The sequence below is a fragment of the Rhinoraja longicauda genome, chromosome 13, assembly GCF_053455715.1.
Source record: "Rhinoraja longicauda isolate Sanriku21f chromosome 13, sRhiLon1.1, whole genome shotgun sequence".
Classification (NCBI taxonomy): domain Eukaryota; kingdom Metazoa; phylum Chordata; class Chondrichthyes; order Rajiformes; family Arhynchobatidae; genus Rhinoraja; species Rhinoraja longicauda.
Genome location: NC_135965.1, coordinates 7,471,980 through 7,477,979, shown reverse-complemented (window position 1 = coordinate 7,477,979; position 6,000 = coordinate 7,471,980). Strand labels below are relative to the sequence as shown.

At 45.5% G+C, this 6,000-nt stretch overlaps 1 protein-coding gene across 1 annotated transcript in view; it reads left to right on the top strand.

Moving 5' to 3' along the window:
- Positions 1 to 277: 277 nt before the first annotated feature.
- Positions 278 to 6,000, top strand: part of tnk2b (tyrosine kinase, non-receptor, 2b) — a 238,982-nt gene continuing 233,259 nt past the window's right edge. Inside the window, exon 1 of the mRNA XM_078410264.1 lies at positions 278 to 381. The gene's annotated coding sequence lies outside the window, so the exon portion shown is untranslated. The remainder of the gene's footprint in view (positions 382 to 6,000) is intronic.

Below are 6,000 nucleotides of genomic sequence, written 5' to 3'. Positions count from 1 at the left end.
CCAGGTGCGATGCAGCAGCCTTCAGGCTGCAGGTGCTGTGCTCCAGGCTGCTGGCAGTGTGGGGCACCGGGAGCGCAGGCGCGGTGTCAGTGCGGGGCACCGGGAGCGCAGGCGCAGTGTCAGTGCGGGGCACCGGGAGCGCAGGCGCGGTGTCAGTGCGGGGCACCGGGAGCGCAGGCGCGGTGTCAATGCGGGGCACCGGGAGCGCAGGCGCGCTGGCAGTGCGGGGCACCGGGAGCGCAGGCGCAGTGTCAGTGCGGGGCACCGGGAGCGCAGACGCAGTGTCAGTGCGGGGCACCGGACGGACGGGCGAGCGGGCTGCCGGCAGCGAGAGCGGAGCGGAGCGGAGCGGCCTGAGGGGAGGATGATCCTGAGGGGCAGGTGAGCGCCGGCAGGCTGCACACGATCGCGGCTCTTCGGTTGTGGGCTCCAGGTGAGGGGGAGCGGAGGGTGGCCGGCCGGCCGGTCGGTGCCAGTGAGGTCCGGATCTTGCAGCCAGCCTCACTGTTGTGTTGTGTTGTGAGCGGCCCGGCCGGGGCTCTCTGGCTGCCTCCCTGGGTCAGATTGTCAAGCGCGTAAAGTTACTGCAGGAGCTGCAGGCCCTTCCCGTGAAGTGCTGGGGGCGTGAGGTGGGTGGGCAAAAGGCAGGGGAGGGGGCAGGTGTTTGTTGGGACCATTTACTGTCTGTGTGTTGGGACCACTCACTGTCTGTGAGTGAAGTAAATGTTGTTGGGACCACTCACTGTCTGTGTTTGTTGGGACCATTTACTGTGTGTGAAGTAAATGTTGTTGGGACCACTCACTGACACTGTCTGTGAGTGAAGTGGTTGAGTGGTCGGTGTCTGACCGTGCGATGTCGATGATCGTCATGGTCACCCTGCCTGGGAGGGTGAGTGAGGGCTTTGGGTGCGTGTGAATCCCCAGCGTTGCAGGGCGGAGGTTGTCGTGGATGATTCGCAGGCTGTGATGGGTTCGGATTGATTTTGCTGCCATCTGGGTCACCCACTGCAGTGCGGGTGTGAATGGGTCACTGGCTCTACTGTGTTTAGCAGGGAAGGGTTGGAGTTGCAGACAAGTCTCATTCCGTGGCAGCAGACTTCTTTGAGGAATTTATGGAAGAAGTAGGTTTTGTACACGTAGTACTTTCATTGATAAATTCTTGATGCTGGATGATTTGTCAGTACACCAAATATAACTCAATGTTTTTGCCTGCAGAGTTTTGATAATTAGTGTTTTGATAATTTGCTAGTTCGTAAATTCAAGCAAACAAGTAAAGGTTTAAACCATCTTTGCCATCTTTGCTATTTGTTTTATTATGTTTTCATTTCACCCCTGGATGGTTGATGAATACGATTTCTATAGTAATATCAGCCAAGCTTGATGTTGGAGAGTAGGGCAGCACAGTGGCACAACTGGTCCCTCTCATCTCGGATGCTGTCTGTGGAGTTTACACATTCTCCCAGTGTCTATGTGGGTTTCCTCCCACATTCCAAAGAAGTGTGGGTTTGTTGATTAATTAACTGTGTCAAATGTGCCGGGAGTGGATAAGAAAGTGGTTTAAACATAGAACTCGTGTGAATGGGTGATCGATGGTCTGTGTGGACTTGGTACATGTATATATATATGAAGGGCATGTATATCTAGAACTAACACTAGAGATATTTTCGTAGTTGTAATCTTTATCAATCTGTTATCTTGGTTAAATGTTGACTACTCTTATTCAAATTGTTCCTTGCATATCTCCTGATACAGTATCAGATTATAATCAAGAACTGTGAAGAATATACTGTGGACCATGAATAAGGTCGTAGTCTACAGTATAGAAACAGGCCATCATATCCATGCTCACTATCAAATGCTTAGCTAAACTAATGCTACTTTCTAATACTCAGCATGCAGCTGAGGATATGCCGGGATATTTCAAGTGCTTGTCGAAATGTTTCCTTACATGTTGCGAGGGTACCTTTCTCTGCCATCCTCTCAAGCAGTAAGTTCGAAAAAAAAAATCTTCATTAAATCCCCTCCAAATCTTCTTTGCTTATTTAAAATTGAAACTCCAAGCCATTGACATCTCTGCATTTTTCAATGCAGTCCATGCACCTTTTAATTTTGTACACCCCACCAGAAGTGCATACACGTCTCCAGCTGTGGCCTAACTATTTATTGATAGAGAAGATAGACACAAAAAGCTGGCCAACAACTTATTTTGTGTTTTGTGCAATCTAACCCCTCCTACACCATCTTTGCCTTTTCAGTGGTAGACACAAAATGCTGGAGTAACTCAGCGGGACAGGCAGCATCTCTGGAGAGAAGGAATGGGTGACGTCTCAGGTCGAGACCCTTCTTCAGACTTATTTCTATAGTTGTTCTCCATTTTCTGTTCTATGCTGCAACCAATGTTGCAGGCAGACAGGATGGTGAAAAAGTCTTTGGCATCCTGGCCTTCATTAGCAGGGGCATTGAGTATAGAATTTGGGACATTATGTTGCTGTTGTATAAATGTTGGTGAGGCTGCATTTGGAGTGTTGGGTTCACATTTGGGCACCCTGCTATAGAAAAAATGCCATAATGCTGGAAAGAGTGCAGAGATGATATATGAGGATGTTGTCAGGGCATAAGGGCCTGGGCTATAGGGAGAGGTTGGGCAGACTCTGACTTTAAACCTCGGGACATTGGAGATTGAGGGGTGATCTGAAAGAGGTGTCACAGTCCCCATGGTTGAGGAATCAAGACCTAGAGGACATGGGTTTAAGGTGAGAGGTGAAATATATAATAGGGACCTAAGGGACAACTTTTTCCACAGAAAGGATGGTATGTATATAGAGTATGCTGTCAGAGGCAGTGGTTGAAGTTGGTACAATAGTAACTTTTAAAAGACATTTGGAGAGATATATGGATAAGAATCCTGTAGATCCCTTCAATGGTGGGGAGGCCAGTACCCATGATGGACTGGCTGGTGTTGATTATATATTTTTAAATTATGTTCATTCCTGGGCATTCGAGATGCAGACCCTGGCCATGATGCAACCAGTCAATATGCTCTCCACTATACCGCATTCGTTGACATACTGAATCCTCTCAATATTTCAAGTATGTAAAGATGTTGATGGGCTTTCTTTATGATTGCATTCAATGTACTGGGTCCAGGACAGATCTTCAGAGACTTGAATTTGAAGTTTTTGACTCTCAACCACCATCCTGTCGATGAAGACAAGTTTGTGGATCCTCGGCCTTCCTCTTCCAAAGTCAACAATCAGATCTTTGGTTTTACTGACATTAAGAGCAAGGTAGTTGTTCTGACACCATTTGGTCAGTTGATTGATCTCCCTCCTACACTGTGACTCATCGTCATCTGTAATTCCTCCAACAACAGTGGTGTCGGCGAACTTGAAGATGGAGGGAACTGTGTCTGGCTGCACAGTCATGAATATGAATACATAGTGAGTAGAGCAGGAGGCTGTGCACACAGCTCTTGGGGGGCTTTTGTGCTGATGTTTAACGAGGAGGAAGTGTTGCTGCCAATCTGTACAGTTTGGTGTCTGTTCATGAGGAAGTCAAGGATCCCGGTGCAGAGGGATGTGCAGAGATCCCATTCCGTGAGCTTAATAACCAGTTTAGAGGGTATAATTGTGTTGAACGCCAAGCTGTAGTCTATGAACAACAGCCTGATGTTTGTCATAGAGTCGGAGAGTCTTGCAGTGTGGAAACAGGCCCTTTGGCCCAACTTACCTATCCTGGCCAACATGTCCCAGCTACACTAGTTCCATCTGCCTGTGTTTGGCCCATATACCTCCAAACCTGTTCTATCCATGTAGCTGTCTGTTTCTTAAATGTTGTGATAGTCCCTGCCTCAACTACCTCCTCTGGCAGCTTGTTCTATACACCCACCACGCCTTATGTGAAAAAGTTACCCCCTCAGATTTCTATTAAATCTTTTCCCCTTCACCATAACCCTATGTCCTCTGGTCCTGTATTCCCCTACTCTGGGCAAGAGACTCTGTGCATCTACCCAATCTAATCCTCTCAAGGTTTTATACACCTCTATAAGATCACCCCTCATTCTTCTGCGCTCCAAGGAATAGAGTCCCAGCCTACCCAACCTCTCCCTATACCTCAGACCCTCGTCCTAGCAACATCATCGTAATACTTCTCTGTACCCGTTCCAGCTTGACAACACTTTCCTATAACATGGCATAGTGCCCAGAACTGAACACAATACTCATGGCCTCACCAACATCTTATATAACTGCAATATGACCTCCCCACTTCAATACTCAATACTCTGACTGATGAAGGCCAATGTGCCTAAAGCCTTTTTGACCACCCTATTTACCTGTGACTCCATCTGCAAGGAACTATGTACTTGCACTCCTAGATCCCTCTGCTCTGCAATACACCCCAGAGCTCTAACATTCACCGTGTAGGCCCTGCCCATGTTAGACTTCCCAAAATACAACACCTCACATTTCTCCGTATTAAATTCCATCAACCATTCCTTCGCCCACTTGGCCAATCGATCACGATTCTGCTGCAATTTTTCACAACCATCTTCACTATCTGCAATACCACCCACTTTTGTATCATCTGCAAACTTGCTAATCTTGCCATGTATTTTCTCATCCAAATCATTGATGTAGATAATAAACAGTAATGGGCCCAGCACCAAAGCCTAAGGCACACCACTAGTCACAGGCCTCCAGTCCGAGAAGCAATCTTCTACTATCCTTCCTTCCATGAAGCCAATATTCTATCCATTCAGCTATCTCTCTTTGGATCCCATGCGATCTAACCTTCCCTGGCCACAAACTCTTTGAAACACTTCCTTCTGGAAGGCGACTCCGGACTGTCAAAGCAGCCACAGCCAGACATAAAAACAGCTTTTTTTCCACGAGTGATAGTTCTACTCAATAACCAAAGTCTGTAGTCTCCTTTATGCTCTGGTTTATTTTCACCCACATGTTTAGACCGTAATGGTGTATCCTTATTGTTTTGATGTGTTTATGCTTTATTCTTAATTGTTAACTGTATGTTTGTGTTGTCATTTGTGAGCAGAGCACCAAAGCACATTCCTTGTATCTGCATACTTGGCCAATAAACGTATTCATTCATTCATTCATTCATTCATTCATTCCAGAGCGGCCTACCATGTGGAACCTTGTGGGATGTATGTGTTATTATTGTCCAAATGAGTTGGGCTGAAGATTCTTGGACTCCTTGATTCTGTAACTAATGAAGGCAGGTATCCCCTTAGCCTTCTTAACCACCATATCAAACTATGCTGCTTTCAGGGATCATTGAATATGTTTATCAGGATCACTTTTTTTCAATGTTCCTAGTGCTTATTTAACTAAAATTCAACCTCATGAGTAAACATAACAATTGACATACAAGGTTGAGAGAATGATCAAAATTATTTTAAGGTAAAGAGTTATCATCATGTCGAAAGCTCTGTTTGCCACAAATTTTGTAATTTACTCAGGGGAATGGGATACATCTTTGAAAATGGATAAACTTACATTGGTATTGGTACTAAATGAAGAAATAGTTGTCTTTCTTGCATTTTTAAAAATTGGCTATTCATCAAAAATGATGAAACTTCATCATTTTTCATCAGATTAGGGCTTGTTTGTAGGTAAATTAAGGAAGGTTAAGTGACAATAAAATGACGGTAAATGGGCAATAAAGAATTGCTTATGCGATGGAGTGGTCCACTTGTGCATATCATGATGGCACAACATGCAGACGGGCACTTGTAACACACATGTGTTGAATACACTATTGAGGTAAATGGCAGTCTGAAGAAGGGTCACAACCCGAAACATCACCTATCCATGTTCTCCAGAGATGCAGTCTGACATGCTGAGTTACTCTCGCACATTGTGTCTTTTTTTGTAAACTAGCATCTGCACTTCCTTCTGTTAAAGTACTTTTTTAGTAATTTTAGACAAGTAAGTGGTCGTAGTGAAGAATAGATCAATATTCAAGGATGGTGGAAAGGCA